This window comes from Polistes canadensis, unplaced genomic scaffold (genome assembly GCF_001313835.1).
Source record: "Polistes canadensis isolate GaletaPanama2010 unplaced genomic scaffold, ASM131383v1 scaffold_51, whole genome shotgun sequence".
Taxonomy (NCBI): Eukaryota; Metazoa; Arthropoda; class Insecta; order Hymenoptera; family Vespidae; genus Polistes; species Polistes canadensis.
The window spans coordinates 666,384-680,387 of NW_014569598.1; the positions used below are offsets into that span (position 1 = coordinate 666,384).

General features: G+C 42.4%; 1 protein-coding gene across 4 annotated transcripts in view; it reads right to left on the reverse strand.

The window, feature by feature from the left end:
- Positions 1 to 11,760, reverse strand: part of LOC106785468 (CUGBP Elav-like family member 4) — a 490,380-nt gene extending 478,620 nt beyond the window's left edge. The window contains exons 1-2 of one of the 4 annotated variants that reach the window (XM_014745976.1): positions 11,097 to 11,760; positions 9,721 to 9,819 (exon numbers count right to left, since the gene is read on the reverse strand). The gene's annotated coding sequence lies outside the window, so the exon portion shown is untranslated. Of the gene's footprint in view, positions 1 to 9,720; positions 9,880 to 11,096 lie in introns of those variants that run through there. The other 3 variants (XM_014745975.1, XM_014745979.1, XM_014745978.1) reach the window with 3 other exon arrangements.
- Positions 11,761 to 14,004: the final 2,244 nt, after the last annotated feature.

Below are 14,004 nucleotides of genomic sequence, written 5' to 3' on the forward strand. Positions count from 1 at the left end.
TGAAACAAACCCGCATTCTCACCTCTCTGTAATTCGCTGTTTTATCTGACTAACGTTTTTTCTTTTTTTTCTTCCCTTATTATACCACTATCTCACAAAGAGTATATCAAATGTATTCCATCACGCGAATGTGAAACATTAATTCACACAATATTCCTATCCAGTCAATTAGGAATTCCATTCTCTCTAAGCAATCTGTTAAATCAATCGGGAACTCTCTTTGTCATAGGTAGATCTAACGTCGATTATAGAGAGAGAGAAGGAACTGTAGCTAAGCGAATAGTAGTATTACTAGCTATGGACCAACTATTTCCGGGATGTAGAGGTCGAGACAGGAGGAGTATTAGTTAACCGTTGGCTTATGCATCTCTGAGTAAATTCCGAACTGGAGGGCATCTAGGATAATATTATGCTGTGCTGACATCTTTGGTGTTAGCCAGGCCGTCCGTTACCCGATACCAGACTACGAAGCAATCCCTTGGCCTTCCTTCCTTCACTTCCCTTCGGAACAGCGGAACCCAAGCAACGTCGATAGCCAACCCGAGATCCTGCGGTCACCCCTTACAGGAAAGGCCAAAGGCGTCTTCTCTCTCTCTCTCTCTCTCCCTCCCTCTCCCTCTCCTACTCTCTTGATTCTCTTCCTCTTTTAGCCTTTCTCTTCGAGAGAGATTGAGAAAGCAAGATGAAGAGAGATAGAAATAGAGAGAGAGAGATAGTGGGAAAGCCCAACCTTACCAGAGAAGGCAAGGGAAAGCGGCTGGCTGACCGAACACCACGCCTTACCATCCATGCTTCTATACCAACGCTACGAAGCTTTCAAATTAAGGCACAATTTCGTCCAAGGAGCCTCGATCCGAATTAACGAGACGAGCGCTACCGGGAATGAGCGCACCTGATCCCTCCTGGTGCATTTTCCTAAACGACGTTGCTGCACTACATGTTCTCTCTTCCTTCGCTCGTTCGCCACAACCTTTACAATTCCTAGAACGCGGGAATTAAACGTGAAATTTACTTCCGAGCGAATCATAGGTCGACTCCATTTCGATGATAGCGAACAAAATCGAAGGTGGGAGTACAAACTCTGGGAAGAAAATTGGAAGGGAACGCTGTGAAATATAAAATGGTAGTAGCAGTTTTCTTCCCTCTTCATTCTTTATCATCTTATCTTCTTTTCTCTTCCTCCCACGAAATCGCGATTCCATCAGGGAGACAAAATTCTATCGAATCGTAGCGGTCGTCTAACGTATTGTCGTATATTCTTGGCATTTCTACGATATGTTCCTATACCTCTTCTCTTTTCTCTCTCCTACTTACTCAAGAAAATAAAGAAATTTTCAACGAAGAGATCTTCTTCTCTTTTCTTCTCTGCTCTTCTCTTCTCTTCTCTCCTTTGGCTATTCTTTATCGTTTCTTTGCCGACGACAACGACGTTCTTCTTTTTCGAACAACCCTTTTCCCGAATTCGGGAGGAAGAGAGTTTCGCATTTAAAGCGCAAGAAGGAGATAGGAATCTTCTGCAACGTGCTCGCGTTGCGGGGGGAAAACCCGGTAGGGGGAGGTGAACCCGGCGCTTTTGCACCCGAGAAAAGTTAAAAGTGCGGGCTATCATCTTGGTAAGGAAGGGGGAGGGGGAGGGAAAAAAGAGAAAATACCGAAAAAAAAAAAAGGAAAAACAGAAAAAAAGCAACTGATGTCGAGTGTATGCATGCGAAAACCATTTTCTCTCACGTATTTCTAACCTCGTTCTGAGACGTTCGTTCGTTGAATTTATCGTTCCAGTATAAATACCAAAGACGGCGAGTATGCTCCGCATACCACGCGTGAAACGAATCTACATAGATATGAAGTCTCATATACGAACGCAGTCATAACCGAAAATGAAAAGCTCGCCTACCCTACCCTACTCTACCCTTCCTTCCTCGAGAATAATATTGTTACAACGCTTGTTTTTCTTTTCCTTTATTTTTTCTTTTTTCTCTTTTCTCTCTCTTTTTTTTTCTTCTTCATCCATTCCGCACACACCTTTCTTTTCTCTTTTTTTTTTTTTATCTTCCATCCCCTCGTGTCATCGTTTAACGCGGTCGAAGTGTATCGACCGAAAAAGGAATAAAAATATTTGACGTCCGAAAAAAAGTCTCCCCGTTTTTACTGCCACATTGATTGTCCATGACAGGTGTATTATGTTTTTGCCGATGGGGCCGCGTGGGTCATTCGCGATCTATAATTCTACAACGTTATTTTATATATTTCATCTTAGAATAATTCTGATCTCTATATACGACAAAACGTGTTCAATTACTATGGTTGTCATCAACGCTTCAAAATTCGGATGAAATGACATTATTCCAAATACCCAAAGACTCTTTGCTACTCCCTACCCTTCTAAAAATACCCCCTTCCCCCTCGACAATTTTTCTCGTGGTCGAACAAATATCGAGAAATCTTTTTTTCTTTTTGCTTTTTAATTTTTTACTCGTCTCGCGTCTCGTTCCCGGTACACATTTTTTTCAAACGATCTACCGTAAATAACAAACGCGAAAATATTTTCGAGGGAAAGATGCGACAACGAACGATAGATACGTAGAATGACTTTGTGCGCAACAATTAAACATAAGCCTACGGCGAAAGGGAAAAGAAAAGAAGAAAAAAAGAAAAATAAAAGGAGAAAAAAAACAAAAAGAGAAAGAAGAGGGATAAAAAAAAGTGATACGAATCGAGAGCGGGCGAAACTTGCGTGAATGTTACAAAAGTTTGTGGTTGCAGTCTCTGGAGGGATGACTCGGTATGATATTCGAAATAGGGGAAGAAAGAGAAAGAGAGAAAAGAAAGAGAGAAAGAAATAAGGGAGAGAGATGGAGTCCTCGTCGTCGTCGTCGTCGTCGTCGTCGTTGGGTTGGCGCACAGTTAACGTTGAATACGTCAGCATGCCCCAGCGCGTCGGCGCCCAGCCTTGCATCAAGAATTTATGAAATGATATCATTTTCGTTTAATTAAAACTGTAATAACAGTTTTCACTGCATTCCGTTGCGCACACATTCAAATATATAGAAGTTAGTAGCAACCGTAGGACCTTGTCAACACGTTCTTGTCTACAAAACTAATGCGGAAGATGGTCTTAAAGTATACAAAACGCATCATCAAATGGTCATACATAATTGAAAGAATAAACAATAAAACATTTCTAAGATTAATTCTCTTAATGATTATATAATATTAGAAAGTATCCATTGCATAAAAAAAGTTGAAAAAGAAACTAATGAAAAGTTAAATGGGAGCTCCTGTTCGGACGTGGGTAAACTTGTGATATTATGGAAAGCGTGCACGGTTTGTATCGGAAATAAAAAAAAAAAAAAAATAAAAGAAAACAAAAGAAAAAAGGAATATCAAACCGAGTCGCATTATCCTATTTACACTCTGCTACAATGTAAATGGACCCTGGCGTATATATAATATCGTAATATTCAGGCGCGTTAACAAAAAAATCGTGCGATTTCTGCAGAAAGAGAAGCGGCATGTGTTGCGAAATGTGTGCACGATCAAGGTAAAGGGATCCTTTCTCTCTCACTCTCTCTCTTTCTCTCGGATAAGCCATAGAGTGCCTCTATTTTGCTAGAAGAGAGAATCCTAAAGCAGCCTCGTATTCGAGGGGCGAAAACGTGGAACGGTTTCTGTTGGTGGTGGTGGTGGTGGTGGTGATGGTAGTATAGTAGGAAGGAAGGAAGGCGACGAGAATGGAAAATAAACGTAGCGATGATGCCCCGAGTTTGAAACAATTAACATAACAAAGCGAAGGGGAGCAAGGGATGCTCGGAATAGGAAGGATACCTCACAACGAAACCAACGGAAAGAGAAAGAGAATGAGAAAGAGAGGTGGCCGTGTTTCTCTTGAGATTTTGGCACCGTTTCTACCGTCGCCGGCAGCCTATTCCAACTTGTGGTATTCGAAAACATTTTCCACGGACGGGTGTAAACGGATCTGACGTGAAACGCCCGAATGGTGCTAGCAAAACTTTATTCCCTCACCTGCCAGTGTCAACATTTTATAAATCGATCACGTATACCTTCGATACCCTAATATTACGATAAATACAACAATTTATATCATAGGGATATTTCGAAAGATTCTTACGCGTATTTGTTCTTTGTCGTCTTCTTCGAATCTTTGCTTTTTAATAAATCGTTTGCTTTGTGAACACGATAAAGTAAGTAGAATCTTTTTCTTTCTTAAATTAACCAAGATACGTGAACCTTGAATAAATCGTCATTCAAAAAATGTCATGGAAATTTTGATTTCTTCCAGACCGATAGGTCGCGATGCAATCTGTTATTCTCGTAAGTGACACACACGACACAGTCGGATCGAGGAGAACATTTTCCAGGCGATGCGTTTCAAAGTACATCGATTCAGAACATCTTCAATGTCTCCCTCTTCCTCTCTTTCTATCTCTCCCATTTATTCGCTGGTATCTTCTACCAACACCACCACCACCACCACCACCGTTACCACCGTCACCATCGTCGTCGTCGTCGTCGTCGTCGTCGTCATCGTCGTCGTCGACTTGGCTCGGCTTATTTGATTAAGGTGCATTGAAGGCGCCATGCATATAATCGTATAAATTGCTTTTGATGCGAGAGAGTACAGCTTTCCACCCACCCCTTCTCCTCCACCAGCTTCACCACCTTCCTACGTGGATGAAAGTCACGTTCTCTCTCCCTCCTCCACCTTTTACCTCTTTCTTTACTCTCATTTTCTCTCTCATTTTCTCTCTCATCCCTCTCTCTCTCTTTCTCTCTCTATTTCCCCAAGTCTTCCAAGTTTGAAAGGAACGCGCGCACGATATATTGCGCGCAACAAATAAAATACCGTTCGTGCCATGAAAAGTCACCGCTGCTACGAGACGAGAACGCAGAGTGTGAAAGCCGTTTCTCATCGACAATGCCATGAAAGAATGTCGATACCCGTTCATTTCTGTACTAGAGGAGGGAAACATTTCTTCTTTTCTTTTTTTTCTTCTCTTCTCTTCTCTTCTTTCTTCCTTTTTTATTGGGATCGCGAGAAAGAGAATATATAGAAACGAATGGCCAAGTGGAAAGAGGAACCTCCAGAGTTACTCTAACGGTATTCAAAGTTTCCATTCGTGAGAGTGAACGCGAACACGTTCGCGTTCGTGTTCGAGTTATGACGGATTCGCGATTGAAGCTGCATCTTTAAAACATGAACACACATTCGGGCCGATGGAATATACGAAGACATCCTTCAAGAGTATATTTCTTTCGGTTTTCTTTTTTCTCTTTTACAAGGGCTTGTATTTGAGGTCAGGAAAAATAGTTTCAGTTTGAGAAATCAAATCGTTGGAGAGTGCGTTGAACTACTACCCGATAGAATTTTAGGGACAAATTTATATAGGTCAACGAGAGCATACCAAAATACATCCGTTTAATTTCCCTCAAATTTACGCTTATTTTTCTGTCATAAAAATGAAAAACGATAAAAGTTACATGTTGTATATATTCGAGTATTTTACATCTAACTGGAATACGTGATTCACCCTAAGTTGCTTTAGTGTAACGAGGTGTTAGGTTAATACCATTGCCGTTCGGATAACACAATTCGTCATATTAGTTGAATATGAGTCTTAGAATTCCAGAAAATATCGATCTAACAATCTTACGAAAAAAATAGTCTGGACCGATCGAAAAGCTAATCGAGCGTGTATTGACCGTCGATTCCGTTTCCTATAGTCGTCGTAAGAACTTGACAAATATAACCGTACAACTATCGCCAAACTTGCTCTTTCTATCTTAAATGCGTTGCATCGAGGAGAAAGTTTACGCATTCGAAAGTAAAACACCTATTATATTTTCTTTTCAAAGTAAGTTCAAATCTCAAAGCTACGTTCGCGATTAAACTATCAAATAACGTTAAGTTGTAAAAAAAAAAATAGAAAAAAAAAGAAAAGTCTATAGTCGTTGCATGAAAAATTGCAAGCTCATTGTGTGTAACCAATGCGATAATAAATGTCTATGATCAAATAGAGAAACATTTGAAATAGATCGAAAATTCATGATCGTATTAACGCGTTCTCCTCTTCCATTAAAGATAGCGTCATTGAAGAGAATCTCGAAGAGAGAACGCTTGTATCCTGCAGTTTGTCCCGATATTGCAGTTTGACTAACGCAACTAGAAAATACGGTCTTGCATACACAGGCGAAGTAGCAACAGCAGAAGCAGCAGAAGCAGCAGCAGAAGCAGCAGTAGTAGTCAGCACAGCGTTCGAGGGAAGTATAAAATGTCAATACGTTTACCGGCGACCCATTGTTGAACTTGATCTATGTTTATGGGCGTGACGGCAGAGCCTAGGTCGCCGTCGCGTTGCATATACGAAAACGAAACCGACTGGAAGCACGAGTATTTCTTTCTATAATGTTCCGCCTGTAATGGCACAAAGGCGGTCCTCGTTTCCTAACTTGTGTAAATCTGAATACACCTATACGTATATACAAATATAGATTCGTATATACAGTTTCGAGGTTGGCGATGAGCTTCGTTCGCGGGAATCCTCGAGAAGGGAATAAATCTTTTTTAGATTTATCTCAAAACGTATACCTTTGGGAATGCGTTGGGATAGACGCACGTGTTACTTCCTTTCATTTATATTTTTCTTTTTTATCGCGCAATAACCTCTCGCTCGATTAAAATTATACGAATAAGAAAAAAAAGCATATTCAAATGAGGTAAGAATAAAAGGAGAATTTTCTTGGATATTACGAATGAGCTTTTGAGGAAAGACAGAAATAGGAAGAGAGAGAGAGAGGGGGAGAGGGAGAGAGAAAGGGTAATGCCGGAGAAGAAGGGCTGAGGCGTCGGAGACTCCACAAGGGAATAAAACCTGATTTAGGACTGCGGTCGAGAAATCTCTCAAGGGACCCTCTGAGCTGACCACCGTGCACTCACTTCGCTTTCCAGTGTCCCTCTGAGTACGATCCTCTCGTAGCGCTATAGTCTGCGCTTCCGTTTCACTATCTCTCTCTCTCTCTCTCCCTATAGTGTCCAACACGTCCGATGTCCCCTGTGTCCCTCGATGCCAACAAGTGCGACTCTTTACCAACATCGCGTTCGAAATGCATTCGGAATACTAAGGAACTCTCCGGGGTGTTATCCGAGAATACGGTTTGATAAAGAGAGAAAGAGAGAGAGAGAGAGAGAGAGAGAGAGAGAGAGAGAGAGAGAGAGAGAGAGAGAGAAAGAGGGAAAGATGAAAGACTCTTCAAGTAGCCGAGAAAACACGTAACTACAAGCTCGTCTACAAATTGCCTATGAATATCTTTAAACCCTCCTTCCTTTCCATCTCTCCTCTCGCGTTTGGGAGAGTTTGGCCAACTCGGCCGATCGGTTCCATCAAAAATGTATTCCAAGCGTGTTAGGAGAATCAAATTTCGCGAGGCCGACGAGATCCATTAAACGGCGCGTTCGGCGTCACTGCCGATCGATTCGGAAGAGGAAAGAGGGAGAAGAGAGAACGTTGGAAGAGCTTCTTCTTTTTCCTTCTTCTCATCCTCCCTGCCACCCTCCCACCATCCCTCTCTTTCACGATCGTTGGCTCCGTCAAGCGTTTCGAGTACGTTTTCAAATTCTACGAGAAGGAAGAAGAGGAAGAGGATATCGGTCGTCTATTCCCTTCAAAAAAAAAAAAAAAACGATAAGAGAAGAAATCTCATGATTTTTCTGTACCTCTTGAAGAGAGAATGAGAGAAGACTTATGCGTCAATGATCGATGAATCGTAATATACGTTTGGCTCTTGCGATATCCTCTCTCTATCAAGTGGCTCGATATAGGAAAACATTTATTTAGATCAAGAGTTGTTAAAAATCATCCAATGAAAAACTCAAAAGGAATGTTGTGGTATTAAATGGAAAAGGAATTTGAGTTAATAAAAGAAAAGTCAGAAATATCATTAGACGAAGAACCCAAGAGTAGGTATTGGGTGAAATTTGAGTATAGAGTCAAAGACGAGAAAGGAGAGAAGAGGGAAAGGGATAGGGTAAGGATAGCAAAAGGGACGACGGATATAGATAGAGTAAGAGTAAGAGAGAGAGAGAGAGAGAGAAAGGAAGGAAGGAAGGAAGGAAGACGCTCCTGGCACAGCCTAGCGTGTAGTTTACTACGTGCCTGCCTGTCGGGGCATCCCGTGACCGTGGTCTAGCTTAAGGATTCGGGTCAGGCTGTAACCTGCCTCGATTGCAAATACAGAGGAGAAACACAGCTCTTGGAAGCGCTGCCAAAACCAAAACTCAAGTAGCACTACTAGCCAGTGGCGGATTTCCGCACAGGCGCACAAGGCGCGCGCCTGGGGCCTCTTAAATCAAAGGGCCCTTTAATCTACGATCTCTAAATATAAAAAGATAATTGTTTCCTTTTAAATGTCATCCTTACATATAACCGTTATCAAATAAAACTATTATTTATTGCGAGATGTGTGTTCATTATTCAGAGAGATGGCTCCGAATTAAATTGCATCTGGGATTTCTCAAGTGTTAAATCCGCAACTGCAACTAGCTACTGCTAGCTGCAATACCAATACTCTTCCATGTGTTACCACTAAAATGCAAAACTTTAATCGGATTCCTTTTTCTCTTTCCTCTCTATCTCTCTTTCTCTCTCTCTCTTTTTATTCTACTATTTCTCCTCGAAATAAGCGATATAGTATCGTGTTACGAAATTTGACTTGGGAAAATATTCGTGCGAAATATCACCTTATGTTTTGCATCGAGGCAAAGCATTGCTTCTTCCAGTTTCTTTTTCGAATAAGTATATATATAAGTATAGATATGCGGTTGTGCATGTGCGAATACAAGTAGAGTAACATATACGTTGACTCCGTTAAAATGGATAGTCCAAACGCGATAGTAGAGAAAGAAGACGGTCGCCCGAGATAAGAGAATGGATTGTACAAAATAGAAAATAATATACTTTTATATCGAGACGTATCTTTTTGGATATTGTTAAACAACGAACGGGCTGGGACCGGGGGGGAGGGGACGATCGATCTGTCGTTAGAAAATTTGTTCTATGCAATGTTATTTTGTTCAGGATCAATTGTCTAGGTAGTAGTAACGTCTCCACACGCAGAAAGATCCTTATCATGTGAAAGATGTTGAAACGGTAAATCGTTGGGGAAAAAAAACGAATTCTCCGGAAGAATGTTGGAAAAGCACGCGACGTTAGGGAAAAATAGCACGCACTTTGTCACCGGATATGAATCCTATTGAGCATACTTAGAATATGCCCTGGCAAAAGCTCGCGGCTGATGCAAGAATGCGAACGACGACGAGGACGACGACAACGAAGCGGCGTAAGCTCGCGTTGCTCCAGAGAGTCACTGAAGAATGGGCCAGCATACCGTAAGTTCTTCGCCATCTTTTTTAATGCACGCGCTGTCATGCGGCACCCGTATGAGTGAGTAGCGGTTGGAACTTGCGAATATTAAAAGTACTTTTTGAGTAAGCCACTCGAAAGAGAGGGGGAGAGGGGTTCGCGAGCATGCGCGCGCGCGCGCACGCCTATTTCATAACTTTACCTAAGTTAAACCGAGATAACGTAAATGCAATTTCTACTGAAAAACTATTCGCATATCCTTTCGGAAAAAAAGAATGTGGTAATAAGAAAAGAAAATAATAATTGAGTGATCCTGGATCGATCGCGAGTTATAATAGCGTACCTGGCTGATAAAGGTAGAGGTCCGCGGCGCGCGGCCACACGATCGCCGAGCGCTCCACGCTGCCTGTTTGATTCCGCGTGTTTGCGGATCCCGGAAATCCTATGAAGAGAGACGAAGAAAAATAATAGTTTTCACAAGGCACAATAACGCACGAGAAAGAAGAAGAATAAGAAGAAGAAGAAGAAGAAGAAGAAGAAGAAGAAGTAGGAGTAGAAGTAGAAGTAGTAGAAGAAGAAGTAGTAGTAGTAGTAGTAGTAGTAGTAGAAGAAGAAGTAGAAGAAACTAAACTAAATGGTCAGTTTTCTTTTCCTCGAGATATATCGAAAAAAAACTTTTCTTTCTTGACGAGTGTCTCTTCTTCTTTTCTTTTTTTTCTTTTTTGTTTTTTTTTTGTTTTTTCTTTTTTTTCGCTAATCGTTCCGTAACGTGTCCGTAGAAAATCTATGACGTTCGATAAGCGTCATCTTAATTGTCATCGTCGTAATCATTCCTTTTCTTCTTTAATTTATCGATAGATTAAAGATATCGATAACGATTGATTCGAAGGAACAAACAAACAAACAAACAAACAAACACTTTTTTTTTGATTTATCAATTGAAGCACGTATGAGCACAGGAGAGAAACCAATGACGATGACGACGACACCACGTTCGTAGGAAACAATTAATTGGTCGTCTTCGTCTATGTTGTCCAACCACGTGTTCGTTCTTCTCTCTCCCTCTCTCCCTCTCTCCTGATAATTTTTCTTTCACAGTCGTTGAAAAAAGTAACGATAAATCACGATATCCAAATGGATTAACGTTCTCTCACACACGCGCGCGCGCGCGCCCACGCAGCACGCGGTTAGAGAGAACGAGTGTTGCAGCACTGTATGTTATTCGCGTGCTAGGTATCACCCGTTTTGAAGGAATTGACCGCGTGGTTGCAACCACCGCCTCCAATTGTCCTCGTCGTTTTCCTTTTACTCGTTGTCAACCTCGTCCTCGTCCTTGTCCTCGTCCTCGTCGTTGTCGTCCTCGTCGTCCTCGTCTTTGTCTTCGTCGTCTTCGTCGTCCTTGTCGTCGTCGGCGTACTCATCAAGGAAATACAACGTGGAAAAGTTCAACGAGCTGGCCGACGAAACCACCAGCAATCAACCAACCAACTACCACCAATTACCACAACCAACCACCAAAGACCGGCTTTTTATTTTAATCTTCATAGAAAAGTTAACCAACTAATTATCAACGTTACTTTATTTATTTCTTCATCTCTCTCCCATGTTCTCCCTCTTTCTCTCTCTCTCTCTCTCTCTCTCTTTCTTTCTCTCTCTCTCGATTTTTTTTACTTTGTTCAACTCGAGGAGCTAGATAAGATAGATATGCTTCGCACCAACCTTCGGCTCGTTCTTCGCGTCCTTTTCCTGAGAGAACAACAACACGTCAGCCAATGCAATTCCCCCCAAATACCCCCTTTCAACTCAACTCAACACCGGCAACGATTAATCGCGAATAATGTTCATCGACGAACGACACAATTCGTAAAGGGAGCTGAGTAAACGCACATGTAAATAATAATATGAACCAGGTTCGAGGAATTCAAAAATCGAAACGAAAAGAAAACAGAAAAAAAGAAATAAAAAAAAAAGGGAAAAAAAGGGGGAGAGAAAGTAAAACAAAGACGGGGATGGGAAAAGCACGCGCACGCACGCACGCACACACAAAAGGATAAATGACGAAGACCGGTGGTTAGACGACGATAACAACAACAACGACGACGACGACAACGACGACGACACGGGGACGTGTGGTTTGGATTTGATATCAAACAAACGGGACAGTGAAATAAAAATATATATAAAAAAAAAAAAAAAGTAAAACTTCAGCGTCCGCAGGGGGTTTAATCGTAATCCGTATAAAATTAAAACGAGTTAAACTGATATAGAGAAAAAGAGAGAAATAGAGAAGAGAGTGAGAGAGAGAGAGAGAGAGAGTGGGAACTAGCGCACTCGGCAACGACGCCACCTCCTTTGGCAAAACGTGGAGATGGTGTACACTGCGGTCGCTCTCCGCACACTGAGGATAGCTGACGTCACGAGCCCACCACGCGGAGGTGGTCTCGCGAGCGACCGGTTCGCGCCGGCGCCCGCGGCGCTGCAATCCCTATAGGCATACGACACGATATACCTTTCCCGTTTCCACCACGCTTTGCTTCCTTCTGTATGCCGGTATCACTGTATATACTTACCTACACCACCCCACCTACCTAAAGCCAGACCTACTCCGTTCCACCTACGCGAACTAAGAGAGACCGAGTAACGCTTTAACCGTCGACGGAGGAGCTAACACGTAATGGGGTTTTACCTTACGCGAGGAAGGATACGCGAGGAAGGATACCCGACGAAGGATACGCTCCGAGAGATCATACCAACGATTCGACCTATGCTATCAACCCCGCCAGGGTATCGTCCCCCTTTCTTCCATCAGCTTCTGATAATAATAGATTTTCGATACATTTTCTTAATATTCAGGATTGATCAAATATTTGCACTCAGAATTTGGACAATCTTAATGATGAGTTCACTTTGAACGCATTGACATTTTTAATAAATAATTGTAAGTATAATAGGGGAGAAAAAATGAGAATTCCAAGAAGGAGATTGTTCCTTCTTTCCTTTTTTTTTACTCTCTCCTTCGGTCTGAGTAATAAAATACAGTTTCCACGCGAGGTCTCTCTGAAAGAAAAGATCGGGAGTGGCTCGTTCCCGCGGTGTTAGCCACGATCCTTCGAGTGATCTTCTACAGGCAGAAAACCACGAAGGAACGGGCAAATTCTCGAGGAGAAAGCTTTGGGGGAGAGTAGTAGTAGTAGCAGTAGTAGTCCTTCTTCCTTTCCCTGGGTCCGTCGTTAAGGGGGTGGAAAGTTTTGCCTCCGAGAGTTTCAAACTAACTCGGTTAACTCAAAAAGAGCGAAGGAACGACGACGACGACGACGACGAAGACGACGACGACGATGAAGAATCGACGAAAGATAAGAATGACGCTGTGTTTCTTAACGATTGGATTTATATCAAATACAACGTCATAGATCAGTGACGTGTTATGCCATCATCATTGACAAACGAATACAACAAAAATTGTACGAAGGAATAATTCTTATTCGTCGAGTTAAAAGAGAAATAACTTCATCGATTGTATGCTAAAAAAGAGAAAAGCAAGAATATCATGTCATCGTAAAGTAGGGATATGTTCATGAAGATCAAAAAGAATGGATAGGCTTAAACATGAAAGGAAAGCAATCGTAACGATTGTCGACTGGTCCGTAGGTAGGACACTTGTTTTAAGTACGCGCATACCGGACGTATATGTAGGTTGATACGTCAAAGCAAAAATGTACGAAACCAGAAAGAGCGAGAGAGAGAGAGAGAGAGAAGGGAATGAAACAAAGGGTGAAAAAAGAAAGGAAAAAGAAAAAAGCAGTGCGAGAAAAAGCGTCCTCCCGTCATCTCTCTTTATTTCTATCTCTCGCTTTCTCTCTATCACTTTCTTGACTCTTTCCCTTTTCCTCTCGGTCGTTGGTACCGTTGGGTGGGCTACTGGTAGAAGGTGGATGGAAATCAATAGCCCTGAATAATGAACCCCAAGGCAGCACCCTCGCTCCGCTCTCCACGGTCTGGAGCAGTCTCTCATGCATCCTCTCGTTCCGGAGAGAAAGAGAACGGGAGGGTAAGGAGAAAGCGAGAGGAGCAAAAGGTACGGTAGGAGAGACAGGAATGAGAGAGGAACAGGGAAGAAGGGTGTATACATATATATAAAGATGTGTATATGTATATACACAGAGAAAGAGAGAAAGAGAGAGAAAGAGAGAGAGAGAGAGATCTATATATTAGTCTATCTTTCCTCCTTCATCCAACCGTTCTCTTCTTCAGCAAGCAAAGCCTACCGAGCCTCCTCCAACTCCACCTTCGCTTCCTCCTTTTCCTCCTTCTCCTCCGACTGTAGGATGTTCGAAAGGAGGTGTTTGTGTCCTCTCTCCTAGCCCCCAACTTTACTACGAGACCCCCTCGAACTCAATTCGGATAACCGACGGAAGAGAAGGAGAAGCGCAGGAGGACACGGAAAATGATTACCCTCTACCCCTTCTCATCGTCGTCGTCGTCGTCGTCGTCCTCCTCCTCCTCCTCCTCCTCTTCCACCTACCATTCTCCTCACCCTTCCTTCGTTCTCTTCCTCTGCCTCTCTTTCGTCTTCTCCAGGACGGATCGATGGTCGTCGAGCACCTTGGTTCGTGATTCTCTTGGATTC